We start from the raw sequence: 18,398 nt of genomic DNA, 5'->3' as shown, positions 1-18,398 counted from the left end.
AAAACATAACCTCCATAAGCCTATTTTTTCTACCTATAAGAACAACAACAACAGAATCTTCATGCCATGCCTGCCAAAAAACCTAGTAGACTGCAGAGACCTTCTCCTGTCTCTCTGTTCTCACAGATGCAGTCCCACATTCTCTTAATTAGTGCTGCAATAGAACACCACCAGCCTTCCTTCCCTCTGTCCACATCTTCTGTGGATCCCAAGACCATTCCCTGCTATCCTCCCTCTCCTAACTCGTTGCTGTACCCAGACCCTAACAACCTCAGGTACTGCCTGCTACCCCCAAGGGTCACAACTCCTAAGCCAACAAGTGGCTGAAGAAGGCAGACCCACACCTTTCCCACTGTTCCTGAGATCCAATCACACCAATCTCATCCCTAGCTCTGTTGTTGAAAACCTATGTGCTCTCCCTATCCTCTGATGCTATGCTCAGTGGATTACAAAAACCTTCTCCTTCAACTTATCCCAATGATGCAGGCCCAAACACCGGCAGGCATTCCCTATGAACATACCAGTTGAACAGGTCAGCAAAAGAGCACACAATCATTACACCCTCCAAAAATCCAGAAATGAAAGAGAAACCAAGGAACAAAACACTTACCCAACAGGAAAAAATCCAGAAACCAGCACTAACACCTTTAAAAGTCCTGAACCCAGATGCTAAGATGCCAGGATGAAAGCATAATCAAGAACATCCTGCTCTCTACTACTGCCTAGCTATCCTAACACAGAAAGCCCTGAATATTCCAACATATCTGAAGCACACACACACAAAAAAGACTTTAAAACAGCCTTTATAAATCTGATAAATATCCTTAAAGACAAAATGAATAAATCCCTTAGAAATCTAGGAAAGCACAGACGGTGTAAGGAAATAAATAAAAATGTCCAAGACCTGAAATTAGAAACAGAATCAATAAAGAAAACTCAAACTGAGGGAACTATAAAAATGGAAAAATTTAGGAATTCAAACAGGTATTATAGATAGAAGCTTCACTAACAGAATACAAAAGATAAAAGAAAGAATCTTGTTAAAAGTATTAAGAGCATGATAGAAGAAATAGACACATCAGTCAAAGAAAACTCTATCAAAAAAAAAATCCTAAGAATAATAGAATAGAGTAAGGAAAAGAAACCCAGTTCAAAGGCCAAGAAAATGTTTTCAACAAAACAAAAACACAGAAAAAAGGAGATGACTATAAATGTATAAGAAACATACAGAACACCTAATAGATTAAGCCAGAAGAGAAAGTACCCTTGGCACTTAATTATAAAATAAACATATTATAATTATATCCAACTTCTTAATAGAAACTCTAAAGACCAAAAGAGCCTGAACAGCTAGGTTACAGACTCTAAGATGCCACAGAAGCTAGCCTAGACTACTATACCCAGCAAAATTTTCAATTACTAAAGATGAAGAAAATAAGATATTCAATGACAAGGGCAAACTTAAACAATGTATATCTAAAATTCAGCCCTACAGAAGACGATAGAAGAAGAATCACAACCTAAGGAGGTTAACTACAAACATTAAAACATAGGAAATAAAAAAAATCTCACACAAACATAATAAAAAAAGAGATATACATACATATGCACACACATTACCACCAACACCAAAAACAACATCAACAAAATAACAGGAATTAATAATCATTGGTTATTGATATTTCTCAATATCAATGGTCTCAATTCCTCAATAAAGACACAAACTAGCAGAATGGATTTGAAAACAGGATCCATCCTTCTGCTGCACCCAGGAAACACATCTCAACATCAAGAATAGACATTACCTCAGGGTGAAGAGTTGGAAAAGATATTCTAAGTAAATGGACCTAAGAAGTAAGTTGGTGTAGACACCTAATATCTGCAAAATTAATATCTAAAAAATTAAACTTCAAACCAAAATTACTCAAAAGAAACAGTGAAGAACAATATACACACACAAAGGAAGATTCCAACAAGATGTAATTTCAATTCTTGACATCTATAAACCCAAGGATACTCAAGTTCGTGAAAGAAACACTACAACAGCTTAATCACACATGGACCCTCATACATTAATAGTGCAAATTTCATTATTCTACTCTCACCATTGCATAGTTTATCCAGACAAAAACTAAACAGAGAAATACTGGAGTTAACAGATGGTATAAATCAAATGGACCTAACAGATATTTATAGAACATTTCTCCCAAGCACAAAAAAATGAGATGCACTCCACTATGCACTTTATAGAACTTTCTCCAGAATTTACCACATACTTGGACACAAAACCAGTCTCAACAGATACAAGAAAATTGAAAATTTTCCTGAACCTTATCAGCCCACCATGGATTAAAGCTGGGTATCAACAACCACAGAAATCTTACAAACTTATGGAAACTGAACAACTGTTTATTGAAAGAAAAATGGGTCAAGACAGAATTTTTAAAAAATTAAAGACTTTCTAGAATTCAATGAAAATTAATAAATTATGGAACACAATGAAAGCAGTATTAGGAGGAAAGTTCATAGCACTAAGTGCCAACATAAAAAGAAAATGAAGAGATCTCATGTTAACAACTTAACAACACACTTGAAAGCTCTCTCACCCAAGGGATGATATCAATAAAATAGAAACAAAGAGAACATTATAAATAATCAATAAAATAAAGAGTTGGTTCTCTGAGAAAATCAACAAGATAGACAAACCCATATCCAAATTAACTAAAAGGCAGATGGAGAATATCCAAATAACAAAATCAGAAATGAAAGGGTGAGCAAAGCAAGAGACATTGAGGAAATAAATAGGTACCACGTATCAAAGCTAAATCAAGATCAGATAGACAATTTAAATAGCCATAAAATCCCTCGTGAAATAGAAGCAGTCATTAAAAGTCTCTCAACCAAAAAACAGAGGGGGGCTCAGGTCAGGGCCAGATGATTGCAGCACTTAATTCTACCAGAATTTCAAAAAAGTTAATACTCTTCAAATTATTTCACAAAATAGAAACAGAAAGAACATTGCCCAATTCATGTTATGAGGTCACAGTTACCCTGATACACAAACCACATACAGACTAAACAAAGAAAGAGACTTAGTTACAAACCAATTTGCCTTATGAACATGAATAAAATAATACTCAATAAAATACTTGCAAACTGAATCCAAGAACCTATCAAAAAGTTCATCCACCATGACCAGGTTCGCTTCATCTCAGAAATACAGGGATGATTCAATATAATAAAATCACTCAATGTAACCCACCATACAAACAAACTAAAAGAAAAGAACCCACATGATCATCTGCATCTCATTCAAGACAGAAAGAGCCGTTGACAAAACCCAACACTACGGTAAACATCCTGAAGAGATTAGGGATATAAGGGGCATACCTACACATAATAAAGGCAATTTACAGCAAACCTGTAGCCAAATCAAATTGAATAGAGAGAAACTCAAACCAATTCCACTAAAATCAAGAGCAAGACCTGTTCAAAATAGTACTTAGAGTTTCAGTTAGAGCAATGAAAGAGATTAAAAATTGGGAAAGAAGAAGCCAAAATATCATTATTTGCAGATGATATGATAGTATACATAAGCAACCCCAAGAACTCTACAAAGGAACTCCTATAGCTAATAAACACTTTCAGCAAAGTGGCCGGATACAATTAACTAAAAAAAAAAAAGAAAAGAAAAAAATTAGTAGCCTCCCTGTATACAAATGACAGAATGAGAAAGAACCAGGGAAACAACACCTTTCACAACAGCTTTAAATAATGTAAAATAACCAAGCAAGTGAAAGACTTGAGAGAAAAAAATCTTTCAAGTCATTGAAGAAAGAAACTGAAGACGATATTACAAGATGAAAGACTTCCCATGCTCATTGATTAATAGATTTAACATAGTAAAAATGACCATTCTACCAAAAGCAATCTACAGATTCAGTGCAATCCCTGTCAAAATTTCAACTCAAGTCTTCACAGACTTTGAACAGACAATTCTCAACTTCATATGGAAAAGCAAACAAATCCAGGATAGCTGAAACAATCTAGAACAGTAAAAGAATTTCTAGAGGCATTGCCATCCCTAATTTAAAGTTGTTCTACAGATCTATAGTAGTGAAAACCACATTGTATTGGCATAAAAACAGACATGTTAATCAGTAGAATCAAATTAAAGATCCAAACATAAATCCAAGCACATATAGACCCTTGATTTTTTTTTTAAAAGAAGCCAGAAATACACACTTAAAAAAAAAAGATAGCATCTTCAACAAACAGCCCAGGTCAAACTGGATGCCTACATGAATGCAAATACACCCATATCTATCACCTTGTACAACACTTAAGTACAAATGGACCAAAGACCTCAATATGAAGCCAAGTATATTGAACCTGATGAAGAAAGTGTCAGGAATAGGCTTGAACACACTGGTCCAACAGACAACTTTCTGAACAAAAAACAATAGTTCAGACACTAAGATCAGCAATTCAGAATTGGGACCTCATGAAACTGTAAAGCTTCTACAAGGCAAAAAACACTGTCAATGGGACAAAACAGCAGCCTACAGTATGGGGAAAAAATCTTCACCAACTCCACATCCAATAGTAGCCTAATATCCAAAATATGTAAAGAACTAAAGACACTAGATATCAAAAACCAAATAATCCAATTAAAAATGGGCAACATATTGAAACAGAGAATTCTCAATGGAGGAACCTCTAATAGCTGAGAAACACTTAAAGAAATATTCAACATATTTAGCCTCCATGGAAATACAAATCAAAACTACTTCAAGATTCTATCTTATACCTACCAGAATGGCTAAGATCAATGACTAAGTGACCTGTGTAGCAAGGAGAACACTTCTCCATTGTGGATGGGAGTGCAACCTTGTACCACCACAATGAAAACCAATATGGCAGTTCCTCAGAAAGTTTAGAATTGATCTATCTCAAGGCAAATATACACCTGTTGGGCATATACCCAAAGGATGCTCCATCCGATCATGAGGACACTTGCTCCATCACGTTCGCTGCAGCTTTACTCATTATAGCCAAAAACTGAAAACAACGCAGATATCTTTCAACAAAATAATGAATAAAGAAAGTGTGTCACTACATCCAACAGAGGGCTAATATCCAATATATCCAAACTGGTACTACAACCACTCTGAGAATCAATCTGGCAGTTCCTCAGAAAATTGGAAATAGTTCTACCTGAAGACCCCGCTATATCGCTCTTGGTTGTATATCCAAAAGGCACCCCACCATATCACAAGGACACGTGCTCCACCATATTCACAGCAGCCTTATTTGTAATAGCCAGTAGCTGGAAACATTCCAGATGTTCATCAACCAAAGAATGGATACAGAAACTGTGGTTCATTTACACAATGAAATACTATTCAACTATTTTTCAAAATGTCATTTTGAAGTTTGCAGGCAAATGAATAGATGTAGAGGAAATCATTCTGAGTGAGGCAACCCAGAAAGATAAATATGATATTTACACACTTACAAGGGGAGGAGCAAATGGAGTAGGTCTTATGGGTGGACTGCAGCCAGGTAAGAATAGGAAGAGAGGAATCGGGTGTGTTGGGGAATGAGAGATAGGATGGAAAAGAAGAGACAGATGAAATTGTAAGGGACTTTTCAGGGGTAGTATGGAAACCTAGTGCAGTGGAAACTTTCTGATATCTATGAAGCTGATTCTAATTAAGACTCCTAGTAATGGGGAGATACAGTGTTTCGACTAGCCATTTCTTGTATCCAAGCAAGGCTTCCAGAGTCAGGACTGGGTAATATTCAAATGAGTTGTTGGCTAATGGGGTCCCATGAAAATATCTAAACAACCCAGGCTGTACACTAAGACAAGAGGTTGCTCTCTACAAATTGACATCAGGGCCCATTGTCAAGGCTAGCACCCGTGCACATCACTGAACAAGGAGAAGTTAAGTTGGTACCTACATGGACCCATCACCCCAACATTCTAGTCTCTTTGGTGTGGGAAGGTACTTTGCAGGCCAATGAAAGAGAAACATAAACACCAACCCTGCCACAAACCTTAGACCTATAATCTGTCCTGCCTACACAGCATGCTAGAGCAATGCTATCATAGAACTTGTGGGAGTAGCTGACCAATCTCTGATTTGACCTAAGGCTCACTCCACAAGAAGGAACTTATACTTGATAGTGCTTGTGTAGTGAAGAACCAGAGACTTGATATCCCAGAGACTTTTTATCCCAGAGACCTATGCTAAAACCAAAAACTTGTCTAAAATAAACAAACAAAAACAGTATCAATAAAATGACTCTTACTGATCCTCTGCTGTACTCACTGATCAGTGTCTTCCTCAGTCATCATCAAAGAAGCTTCCTCCTGCCACAGACAGGAACAGATGCAGAGACCCTCAGCCAGACATTACTTAGACAGGACAGGGACAGATGCAGAGACCCTCAGCCAGACATTACTTAGAGAGAGAGTCCTTGGGATGCATAGCTCTAGATGGGGTGTCTTCCACTAAACCCCTTCCCTATGAGCTCAGGCATCCCACAGAAGAGAAGACAGAAAGACTGCAAGACCCAGAAGGAATAAAGAATACCAGGAGAACAAAGCCCTCTGAAACAACTAAGCAAGGTACATAAGAGCCCACAAAGGAGACTGAAGCAGAAAGCACAGGGTCTTCGAGGTCTGCTCCAGGTCCTCTTCATGTATATTATAGCTAGTAGCTTAGGATGTTCATGGGAATCTTGACTGTGAGGACATGTGGGTCTCTGAGTCTTGTGCCTGCTCCTGAGATTCTTTTCCTCCTGTTAGGTTGCCACGTTCATCCAACATTGAAACAATCATCCCCCCCCCACCTTATTATATTTTGTCATATTGAGGTTTTATCTCTCTCTAATAAGAAACAGAAAGGGAATAAATCTGAAGGAGAGGGAAGGTGGGAAGGAACTTGGAAGAGTAGAGGGTGGGGAAAGTATAATACGGGCATATTGTATGAGAAAAAAAATATTTCCAATAAAAGAAAAAAAATAACACTGCAGGGGTAAGTAATAAAGTTCCCATTTATTAAGCTTATACCATGAGCTTGAAACTGTGATACAGGCTTATCATTCAGATTTCACTCCAACAGCCTTGAGATGTACTACTGCTCCATTTAACAGATGAAGAAACAGGTTCAAGTAAAATCAGTTATTCACCATCATACAGTTAGCAAAGGAAGGAAGCCCCTTAAGTCTAAGTTTAGAGCATCTATCCACTGAAATGAAGAACTCAGAAGTTGAGTGAGCTGTGTAATCAATAGATGTTATCTGAATTACATTGAGTGATGAGTATTTAGTGTTAGCTGAGAGCCAAGGTCTGCTTATCATCTACTCCTCTTATTATTTGTCTATGGTAAAACAAAACACAGACAAAGGAAATATTCTTAAACTGCTACATGGAATTTTAAGACATACATAACAGTAGTAGTCAATGCCAGCTCAAGAAACAGAATTCCCAGGCCATCTGAAAGCCCACAGTGGGCCACATCAAATAACAACATCAAAGTAACTATGACTTAAATATAAATAACTTTATTGGATTTTCTTTTCATTTCAGTACCCAATACTATCCCCAGAATCTAGAGTTTATTCTCATTTCTCAGGGTTACAGACTTCTTACTTAAACACCCCCACCTCCTGCCTCCAACCTTTCTTGCTTTCTACCTGACCTGGCTTCTGAGGTATTCCCTTACTCATCTGTCTACCACCCTACGACTTTTGACTGGATGGGCTGCTTTTACTCAGCTCTGATATCAATATCCTGTTCTATTTTTATTCTTACCAAGCAATTTCTCCTCCATGTTGGACCCTTTCCTAGGAGTGGAGGCGATCTCAGGTAATCAGTCTTAGAAATTTAAAAGAGCCCAATGTTCCAATTCTTCCACAATCTTCCTAGATGCCCCATACACCTCCATTGCTGACTTGAACAGAATCATCTTCCCTCTTGTGTGGACTTAAGATCTTCAGTGTCCACAGTGGGTTTGGGTGTCTCTTGCTCTCAGATCAACACAAACCCCGTCACTTACCTTCCATCCTCAGGCACAGACATGACATATGAGACCTGGAGAACTCGCTGCCCTCTTCCTACCACTTGTATTTTGCTGTTCTTGGGAATTCTGTGCCACCTGACTTGGCCTTTGCTGTCTGCCTATTTAATACTGATTTATTTGTTTATTTTCTGTGTTTGGACATATGCACACACAGTATGGCTCACACATGGAGTCCATTCTCTCCTTCCACCCTTGGCAAGAAAGACCCTCACCTACTGAGCTAACCTGTCAGCCTATTATTCTATTCTTATGTGGCTACTAGAGTAAACTCAAAAATGATGCTACCACCATTCTCATCTTCCAAAATCCCCTACAACTCTGGACCCTTTCACAGTAGAGTCCTATCCCCTTGTACCTCTTACTCCTGATGGCTGGTGCATTTACCCAACTCAACTGTCCATGCCCGGTGGTGGAAGCAATCAACACTGTCTGACAAGATGAGCCTGTGACTTCACAGTAGACTTCACATCCTTAGAACTGCTCATTTCATCACTATACTGAAGAGAGCTTCTAGAAGAGATATCAGACATTGCAGCTTGAGGAAGCTGGACTAGATTGAAAACACCTTCCATCTCTAATATCTTGGGGTCCCTGTAGAAAGAGAGCCACGCATCTCCATCTTTCTTTCTTTAATACCCTTATCTAGAAATGCATATATTCCTGGACATTTTAGACTTCTCACCTTTTGAATGGAAGATATCTAAGTCACCAAAATAAGACTAGGCTCCTTCACTCCTATTTTTTATTTCAGGCATGCAAGTAATTTTATAAAAGAAATCCCCCTCCCTTTGATGGGGATTAACTATATTAGGATGTTTCCAGAATGGCCAGCATTGCTCTTGCTTTAAGTGAACTCATATCCTGGGTCAGCATCAGGTATTGCCCTGATTTTCTGCTTAGTTCTAGTATCTGTAATCAGCCCTCTCACTGACTCAAGGAGAAAATGTCTTCATTTTGTATAGTTTGTAAAGAATGGTTTGTTAATAACTTTCTATCTTTAAAAGGAGGAAAAGGAAAAAAGTCCTGCTTATACAATGAAGAGCTTTCAGGGTTTTAGTTCTGTTCTTGTAGATACTTCTCAGCAGCTAAATTTGGTTAAAAAACAAACAAACAAACAAAATCGTCAGACGTTTTCAGAACACTGGTGTTGGGGAGGAAAAGAGAAAGACTCAGCCTCTTTCTCCTGGCCATGTCTTCTCCACACTTTTGCAGGGAAGAAGATTCTTCTGATAGATTTCATTTGAGGATTCTGGTTGGGTTTTGGTAATAGTAGGCAAGGTCATTGCAGGAGTCATATTTTGTGGTAGCAAAAGACAAGTGCCAAAGCACTAGAATGTTCTAGAATGTTTCCCAGTTTCCTCTATTAATAGTTTTTAACTGCATCTTGAGAACTAAGGGAATTTAAAGGATCTCAGAGGTCCTAAAAATATACCTCAAGTTTTGCTTGAAAATACCTAAAAATCACTTAAAAATTTCCAATATAAGACATACCTCCACATGTATTACATACCATTTTAAAATCCTTTTAGTAAAACACCTAAACTAACTTGTCCAACACTTTCACTTTTTGTGTGCCTTGCAAATCCTAGAAAGAGCCTCCCTGCTATCTTGCCTGATTTTACATGACAACGTCCATTAAAACTGGGATTACTCCCGATTGCTTATCTGAGTCATGCTTCCTTAATATTGGATTTATCAGATACATTTTCATTATAGGAGACAGAAATCCAAACCAAACCTATTCCAAATGCCAAAGGGATATTGCTTACAGAAAAGACTGAGGCTGATGCTGAAAGTTGACCACTTCTAGGACAGAAAGAAAAGACAGGAAATGTTGTGAACAGGAGAAGAAAAAGGTGCCCCTCACCTCAGAGTCTAGTTGAAGCCTCTCTCCAGCTAAGAATCGAGAATCTAAACATATTTGCTTAGGGTCCTCCTTCCCTCTCATCTGTTTTCTGGGACTCTCCCACAGTAAAAGCACCTATGTCTTAGTTTATCCATAGGTGCTCCTGGTTTTAGCTTATCAGAGTATAATCTCATCTAAGGTGCCACGGGAGCCACTTTATAATCTCATTTATTGAAGAAGAAGAAGGAGGAGGAGGAGGAGGGGGAGGAGGAGGAGGAGGAGAAGGAGGAGAAGGAGGAGAAGGAGGAGAAGGAGGAGAAGAAGGGGAACGTTTCTTAGAAACTCGTGGAGCTGTAACTTGAGAGCCACCAGAACACTACATGTGGCTAATGTTGAGACAATTGAGCATGCCTCTTCTCTTAAGCCCACAGCCATGCCGTCAGTGTGCTTTTATTATTTCCCTGGCTGTATTTGGCCCTCCCTCTTTTTGTCCTTCTTTCCTTCCTTCCTTCCTTCCTTCCTCCTGCCTCTAATTCCTTTTCCTCTTTCTTTCTTTCTATGTGTGGTATATGCATGGAGTTGAGGGTGCATAAACCCACAAAAGGTGAAAGTTAATACCAAGTGCCATTCTCAGTTACTCTCCACTGAATTGTTTTGAGATAGGGTCTCTTTCTGAATCTGGAGTTTGTCAATTTGGCTAGAATGGCTGACCAATGACCTTCAGGGACCCCCCTGTTTCTACACATATTGGCCCTGCAAACACTGGAACTATAGGCATGCATCCTTAAAGCTGTCTTAATACACATGTGCAGGGGTTCTGCACTCAGGTTCTCATGTCTACAGAGCAGACACTTTGCTAACTAAGTTAACAGTACAGCCCCTTTCTTTCTATTTTTTTTTAAATAAACTCCAGCTCTACTTTAAACTGTCATATCCTGAAATTCTTTTCTGTGTTAAAATCAAGGATTTTTTTTTACCTAAGTAGCAGATTAACAGAACTCCTCAGGCTGCTGTGAATGACATCACAGAGCTGCGCTTCCACCTCTGCTGCTGCTGACACTTCCGTGATGTGCTGACAGGCCCCTCAGCAGCTCCAGACCAATAGCCCTCCAGCTGCAAGGGCTGGCTGCCATCTCCTACTCCCACTCTGGACTGGAGAAGGAACAGACAGCTCACCTGGAGCCACCTGAGCAGAGGATGGAGTGGACAATGAGGAATAGAAACTAGGCAGCGATACAACAGAAGTCTCAACAAAGCACTGACACACTGACATACCTAAAAGGCCTCAATATGGTGATTTTGGAATGGCTACATATCAAACGTTTGAATCTAAAGAATAGACAAATGGTGTCATGGCTTAAATGCCTGGGCTTCTATATAAGATTTGTCAAGAAAGAATGGAGTTAGCATCTTAAGAAAGTTGAAACTCCTCCCCATTTATATTACATGTGCTAGGTGAGAGCAGGCAAGAGAGTCCTCTTGGCTGTAGGAGCTCAGGATCTCCATCACTGGTGAGCATCTCATTCATTCATCTTCTGACCTAGGAAACTGTGATACAAAGTGGGCAGAGCCTTATCGTGAGACACTGAAGCCAGGCTTCGCTCCTTCTCTTATCTCCAAGGTCACCAGCAAGAGCAGCAGAGCTGGAGTCTCCCTCGAATGCCGACTGCTCACCCCAGTTCTCAGTCGCCACCGAGTGTGATTGATTGCCTTACACCATTCCCCCAAGGATCAGACTCACCCGACATGGCCTTTCTCTAGATGTCTACTGGGTCTCTGGTGGTGTCTTCTATTTGTTGATCTTGGATCACAGGCCTTTCTTGGATTTGCTTCCAAGGGAAAAAAAAGATATATTCTGGGAGATGATATATGTACTGTGACAGGAGAGTTGGGACAGGAGAAAGCCACATCAAGATTAATATTTGAAATAAGCCAGTTAGCAGAGAAAGACTGGAACCCTTTCCCCACCTGGGCTATATACAAGGAACAAATGGAGCATCCTCCAAAGCACAGTGATATACACGTGTGGGAGAGGCAGGTGGTGTGCAAATGACTTGTAAAGGATTCTGAGACTCAGAGTCTAGATCTTTCACATTGCAGGACTTTCCCTGATGCCTAACCCACTCCTTGTTAATAAACTATTCCTTTCTTTTCTTTCTTTTCTTCCTTTCTTTTCTTTCTTTCTTTCTTTCTTTCTTTCTTTCTTCTTTCTTTTCTTTTCTTTCTTTCTTTCTTTCTTTTCTTTCTTTCTTTCTTTCTTTCTTTCCTTCCTTCCTTCCTTCTTTCTCTCTCTCTTTCTTTTAGTATTTTCTTTTTTATTGGATATTTTCCTTATTTACATTTTAAATGTTATCCCCCATTCCTGGATTTTCCTCTGAAAAACATCCTCTACCTATCCCCTACCCTGTCCCCCTGCTCACCAACCCACCCACTCCCACTTCCTGGCCCTGGCATTCCCCCACACTGGGGCATAGAACCTTCACAGGACCAAGGGCCTCTCCTACCATTGATGTCCAGACTAGACCATCCTCTGCTACTTATGCAGGTAGAGCTATGAATCCCCATCATGCATACTCTTTGGTTGGTGATTTAGTCCCTGGGAGCTCTGGGGGGTACTGGTTAGTTCATATTGTTTTTCCTCCTATGGGGCTGCAAATACTTTCAGCTCCTTAGGTCCTTCCTTTCTCTAGCTCCTTCATTAGGGACCCTATGCTAGTCCAATGGATGGCTGTGAGCTTCCACTTCTGTATTTGTCAGGAACTGGCAAAGCCTCTCAGGAGGCAGCTATATCAGGCTCCTGTCAGCAAGCACTTGTTGGCATCCACAACAGTGTCTGAGTTTGGTGACTGTATATGGGATGGATCTCAAGGTAGGTCAGTCTCTGGATAGTCATTTCTTCAGTCTCTGCTCCACACTCTGTCTCTGTAACTCTTTCCATGGGTATTTTGTTCCCCCTCCTAAGAAAGATTAAAGTATCCACACTTTGGTTGTCCTTCTTGAGTTTCATGTGGACTGTGAACTGTATCTTGAGTATTCCAGAAGATGCCCCAACATGTAATAAGGATACATGCTTCACTATGTTCATAGCAGCCTTATTTATAATAGTCAGAAGCAGGAAAGAACCCAGATGTCCCTCAACGGAGGAATGGATACAGAAAATGTGATACATTTACACAATGGAGTACTACTCAGCTATTAAAAACAATGAATTTATGAAATTCTTAGGCAAATGAATGGATCTGGAGAATATCCTGAGTGAGGTAGCCCAATCACAAAAGAATACACATGATATGCACTTAGTGAAGTGGATATTAACCCAGAAGCTCAGATACCCAAGAAACTATTTATTTCTATTTCTAACCATGTGTCATTGGTCCAATTCCTTGTCCTGAGACACAAGAACCTTAAACTTTAAATAATACCATGAAACTCAGATTCACATCCACTATAGTGTTGGCATATTGGTTTGATTCCTTAGAAATGATCAATTGTCAGTTACTGCACGTGTATCCATTGTAAATAAATGGGACAAAGAATTGCTTTTCAAACGTCTTAGGAATCCAACGTTACCCCAGAGTTGTCTGGCTCCCGAGACTTGTGGCCTTAGTGTTAAGCAGTCCTGTCCTCCATGCCCAGGGCACTTCTCACAGGGTGCCTTGGAAGGACCTAGACTTTCTCCTCAGCACAGGGAATACTGAGGAACTGTTCCTCGGTACCATCCCTTCCATCTGGCGAACATTTTTGGTCTACGATCAAGTCATATGTTTTCTTTTGATGACGGCATTACTGGAATATTTTGGCCTATGACCTTGGTCATAGTTCCTTACAAAAACCTGGTCTGTCTTTGGTTGGCTGGGACTCAGAAATAGACACTACTTGCTAATGGTTAAGAGGAAGGATTGTGGGCTAATGAGTGAAATGTTTGCTGTGCAAGCATGAAAACATGAGGCCAATCAGCCCAGAAACTGTGTAAAGAAGGTCCTGGAGAAGCAGAGACAGGAGTATCCCTGGTGCTTGCTGGACAGAGAGTCTACCGAAATTAGGAAAGGCCGGACGTGAGAAGAGAGAGACTCTATAGCTTCAAAAGATAAGATGGACAATGATTGAAAAAGATACCTGCCATCAACCTCTGGTACACACACACCCATGCACAAACACACACACATGCACACACACACACACACACATGCACACACACACATGCACACACAGACATGCACACGCGCGCACACACACACACACACAAAGAGAGAACAATCATCACACTGACCCCCGTTTTCTCACCCCCACTCTTCCATAATTCCAATTGGAAAGCCACAACCCAAATCATTCTCCTTTCTCTGCACCAGGCCAGTCCTCTCCTTAATAAATAATTTTTTGATTCTGGATTCACAGTCATATCCCTCTTTTATGAGTGATCAGGCAGCTGCAACAATTCGTTGTATAATTAGTGATTTAACACAGACCTGAGTGTGCTCATGAGCTAGGCTCAACCCTCAGTGTTTAGACTCTTTCAGAGCTAACAGAACCATAGCAAAGACATATTCAGATGGCAGTCTTAACTTTGAAAACTGGATAATGGAACAGGGCGTGGGTTGTTAAGGCTAAAGGAGAAATGTTTTGAGAAGGCGGGGTTTACCTAGAAAGGGTTCAGTCTTTCCTTTGAGGGATGACTGGGCCAGGCAAGGAGCTGGCACTCTAAAAGTCGTATGGCAAAAGCTACTCAGTATACACAGAAAAGAGGCCATTTTAGCTGAAGCGGATCTAAGAGGATACTGGTCTAGCGTAGGGATGGAGAGGAAAGATGGACCCAGAATTTGGAAAGTTGACCAGGGTTTAACTTTCACTCTAAATGCAACTGAAGCATTGGAGAGCTTTAAGTGGGCAAATGCTATCAGAGCAATGTTTATCAGAAATGACTTTGCTATATGGAGGCTGAATTGATGATGGGTCAGTGACAATTATTATTCTCAAAATAGAAAATTAGACAAAGGTAGAAGAAAAGTTATACTTTTTCACCATTTCTTCTCTCCATGTAATAATCTTTCTACATCTAAGTCTCTTTCCTTGTAAATATGGGCTAGGTCTTGTACTTTGTTCATCAGAATAGGATGTGGTAGGTACTTAGATAACTGTTTTAGTTAGGGTTTCCATTGCTGTGAAGAGATACCATGACCAAGGCAACTCCTATAAAGGACAACATTTCAGTGGGGCTGGCTTGCAGGTTCAGAGGTCCACCCCATTATCATCAAGGCAGGAGCATGGCAGCATCTAGGCAGTCATGTTACTGAAGAAGCTGAGAGTTCTACATCTTCATCAAAAGGAAGCCAGTAGCAAACAGGTTTTAGGCAGCTAGGAAGAGAATCTCCACCCCGACAGTGACATACTTCCTCCAACAAGGCCATTCCAACTCCAACAAGACCATACCTCCTAATAGTGCCATTCCCTGAGCCAAGCATATCCAAACCACCACAATAAACTGCCAGTTAGCTCTGTTTAGTGTTATTGCTAGATGGTTGTATTCAACACCTGTAAACCCTCTTCTCTTTTAAGCTACAGTTAAAACTGAAATATACCTTCAGAGTCTTTGTGTTTATGTTTAAATTTCAGCATAATATGTAGGAGGGCCGAGGAAATAAACAGCTCAGTTGGAAGATGGTTTCCTTGCACCATAAGGATCTGAGCTTGAGCCTCAGAAACCACACAAAAAAAGAGCCAAAGAGGATGATGTACACTTATTACACCAGTGCAGAAAGGCCCCGGACTTACCAGTCAGCCAGCATGGCCTACCTGGAGCAGATCAAAGCAGTGAGAGACCCTGCTTCAGAAAACAAGGTGGACATTGCCTGAGGTTCTCTAGCCTCAATATGCACATGCACTTGCACACATGGGCACTTGCATACTCATGTACACACAGATTAATAGATGGTAGATAGAAAGGTAGGTAGGTAGAGAGAGAGAGAGAGAGAGAGAGAGAGAGAAAGAGAGAGGGAGAGAGAGAAGAAAGACAGACAGACAAAGACCTCAAGTTGGTGCAGTAGATAAAATACTCGCCATGCAAGGAACAGAATTCAAGTTCAGATCACCAGCATCCACGTAAAATTCAGTCAGGCATGGCAGTCACCTGAAATCCCAGTACTCAAACGGCAGAGGCAGGGGATCCAGGAGGCAAGAAAGCTAGCCAGAAAAATAGTCAGAACTGGAAACCTTCAGGTCCAGTGAGGTGTCCTGCCTCAAGAAGATAAAGGGGAGAGTAATCCAGGAAGACAGGTGAACATCAACTTCAGGCCTCCACGTGCATGCACACACATGCATACCGGATGCACACCAAAAGAAAAATAGACATAGACTTACCACCTAGGAAGTCCTCCTACCCTAACCTCCCAGATGGATCCACATCAGAAACGCCCACCACTCTGATAGTGCAGAAGGCTGCTGATCTGCACGTATACAATCTGTCTTATGTAAGCCCTGAGGTGTGACATCTGTCTCTCCCAGCAACCCACAACCCTAATTAATATAACTGGTCACTTGAACAGTGTTCAGCATGCCTCCATCGTCTTGCATTCTGTGAAAAAAAAAATCAGTAGCATATGGCAGGCAGTTTCTGGGGACCTGCCAGACATTGTTCCCAGGCTTTCACACATTTATAAGACAGCAGTGACACCTGGGAAGAAAGGGGTATCTCTGCCACCTCCTCTTCTGCTTTCTGTTCCCCCACTATCAGAGTTCACTCTGAACCAGCACAGCTCGTTATTCAAGGTGGCTAAACTCCTCCAGGTGATGTGAGAAAGGCTTGACCCTTCCCTGTGAAGCATCGCACTTTCCACACACTTAAATGGTACCACTAATGGGCAAGGCGAAAAGCCGAGGCAATTTGGTTGCTATGGATTCCTTAGGTTGATTCAAGCCAATCTTCTTTATGCCCCAGGTACTTGGCTGGCTCAAAAAAAATGCAAGCTATACAAAGCTGCTGCTGAACTTGTCATTTCCTCTGAAGTCAGAGGGACCTTTGGGGGTAAGGAACTATTTGATTCTGTAGAGTAAGACTTTTAGAAATGGGATTTGGACAGACATGCAAGGTGGAGGAGAAAGTTCAGCTTTACCCTGGGATCATGGCGTTATGTGTTTTAGCCCCTAGGGAAAGACGTCTTGCATTATCCCCTTAATCCCAAGATAACTAAGTCTGAATTCACTTTTAGATACTGTAGTTTCCCTATATATATGTATCCATGATGCAAATTCAAGTTACAAACTGGGCACAGCAAGAGATTGGTATTAACCATGACACAATAGAACCATTACAGTAACAAAGTGTAATAAAATTCAGTGAATGTGAACTCTCCACCTGAAAATATTTTATCATGTTCCACTCACTCTCTTCCCTCTTGTGATGGGAGATGGTACTCATGCTAAGCACTTCATGACTTTTTTCTGAATTCCCATCATCCCTGTCTTTGTCCTGTGAGGCTATTATTAAGTACAGTAAGGGTTACTTGTGTGCAAGCAGAGTTCCTCAGATATTGAGCTGAGGAAAGAAACTGCTACTAAGTGACTCGTGCGTCAGTATTTGTAGGACATGGGAGTGCTGGAGAGAGGGTTGATTCCTGCCCTAAGCAGTTGGAGCAGGATAAAACAGGATTCCGCCAACTCCTCAGCATGGCATGCAATTTAAAACCAATGAATTATTAATTCCTTGGATATTCTATCTGATATTTTAAATTGATTTTTAAGTTAGCACAAAAATAATGAGTTTCATTATGACATCTTTGTACATGTGTGTCATCATTGCGCCTTGCTCATATTTGATCTTCAGTTCTTCCTGCTGATCTCCTCCCAAAGTGTGCTCTCCTCTCTCTGTCTCTCTCTTTCTCTCTTTCTCATTTGACACCAAAATATTCTACATTAATTCTCTAACACATACCACTTCTTCCATACATGACCCTTATCTACTCACAGATCTCCAGATTCTTCCCATATTCCTGCTCTGGCATAGAACCTCTAAGCCTCTCCAATGGCAAGGATGTCTGGTAAATGTCTGGCAACTTGCCAATTTAGCAGATAAAATACAAGATTCCAGTTATAGTCAATGTTTGGGAAATATGGGTGTAGATAGATAGATAGATAGATAGATAGATAGATAGATAGATAGATTGACAGATTATAGATAATAGATAATGAAAGATGATGAATAGACAATAAATATGTAATGATAGATAATAGATAGATAGATGATTGATAGATTGATTGATAGATGATAGATAATAGATAATGAAAAATGATGAATAGACAATAAATATGTAATGATAGATAATAGGTAGATAGATAGATAGATAGATAGATAGATAGATAGATAGATAGATAGATAGATAGATAATAGACTGACAAATACATGATAGATAGTAGATTATTTGGTTTTATCTGAAATTAAAATTTAACTCTATTTTAGCACATTGCAT

The 18,398-nt window shown here is 40.1% G+C and overlaps 1 long non-coding RNA gene across 2 annotated transcripts in view; it reads right to left on the bottom strand.

Moving 5' to 3' along the window:
- The window catches only part of Gm12153, a 175,899-nt gene that overhangs the window by 96,703 nt on the left and 60,798 nt on the right, over nt 1-18,398 (bottom strand). The window contains exons 4-5 of one of the 2 annotated variants that reach the window (XR_388596.1): nt 11,681-11,768; nt 10,917-11,125 (exon numbers count right to left, since the gene is read on the bottom strand). This is a non-coding gene — a long non-coding RNA (predicted gene 12153). Of the gene's footprint in view, nt 1-10,820; nt 11,769-18,398 lie in introns of those variants that run through there. The other variant, XR_388595.2, reaches the window with a different exon arrangement.

Source organism: Mus musculus, chromosome 11, assembly GCF_000001635.26.
Source record: "Mus musculus strain C57BL/6J chromosome 11, GRCm38.p6 C57BL/6J".
NCBI classification, from domain to species: domain Eukaryota; kingdom Metazoa; phylum Chordata; class Mammalia; order Rodentia; family Muridae; genus Mus; species Mus musculus.
The sequence above is the reverse complement of the archived record's forward strand: the minus strand, read 5'-3'. Positions and strand labels throughout refer to the sequence as shown.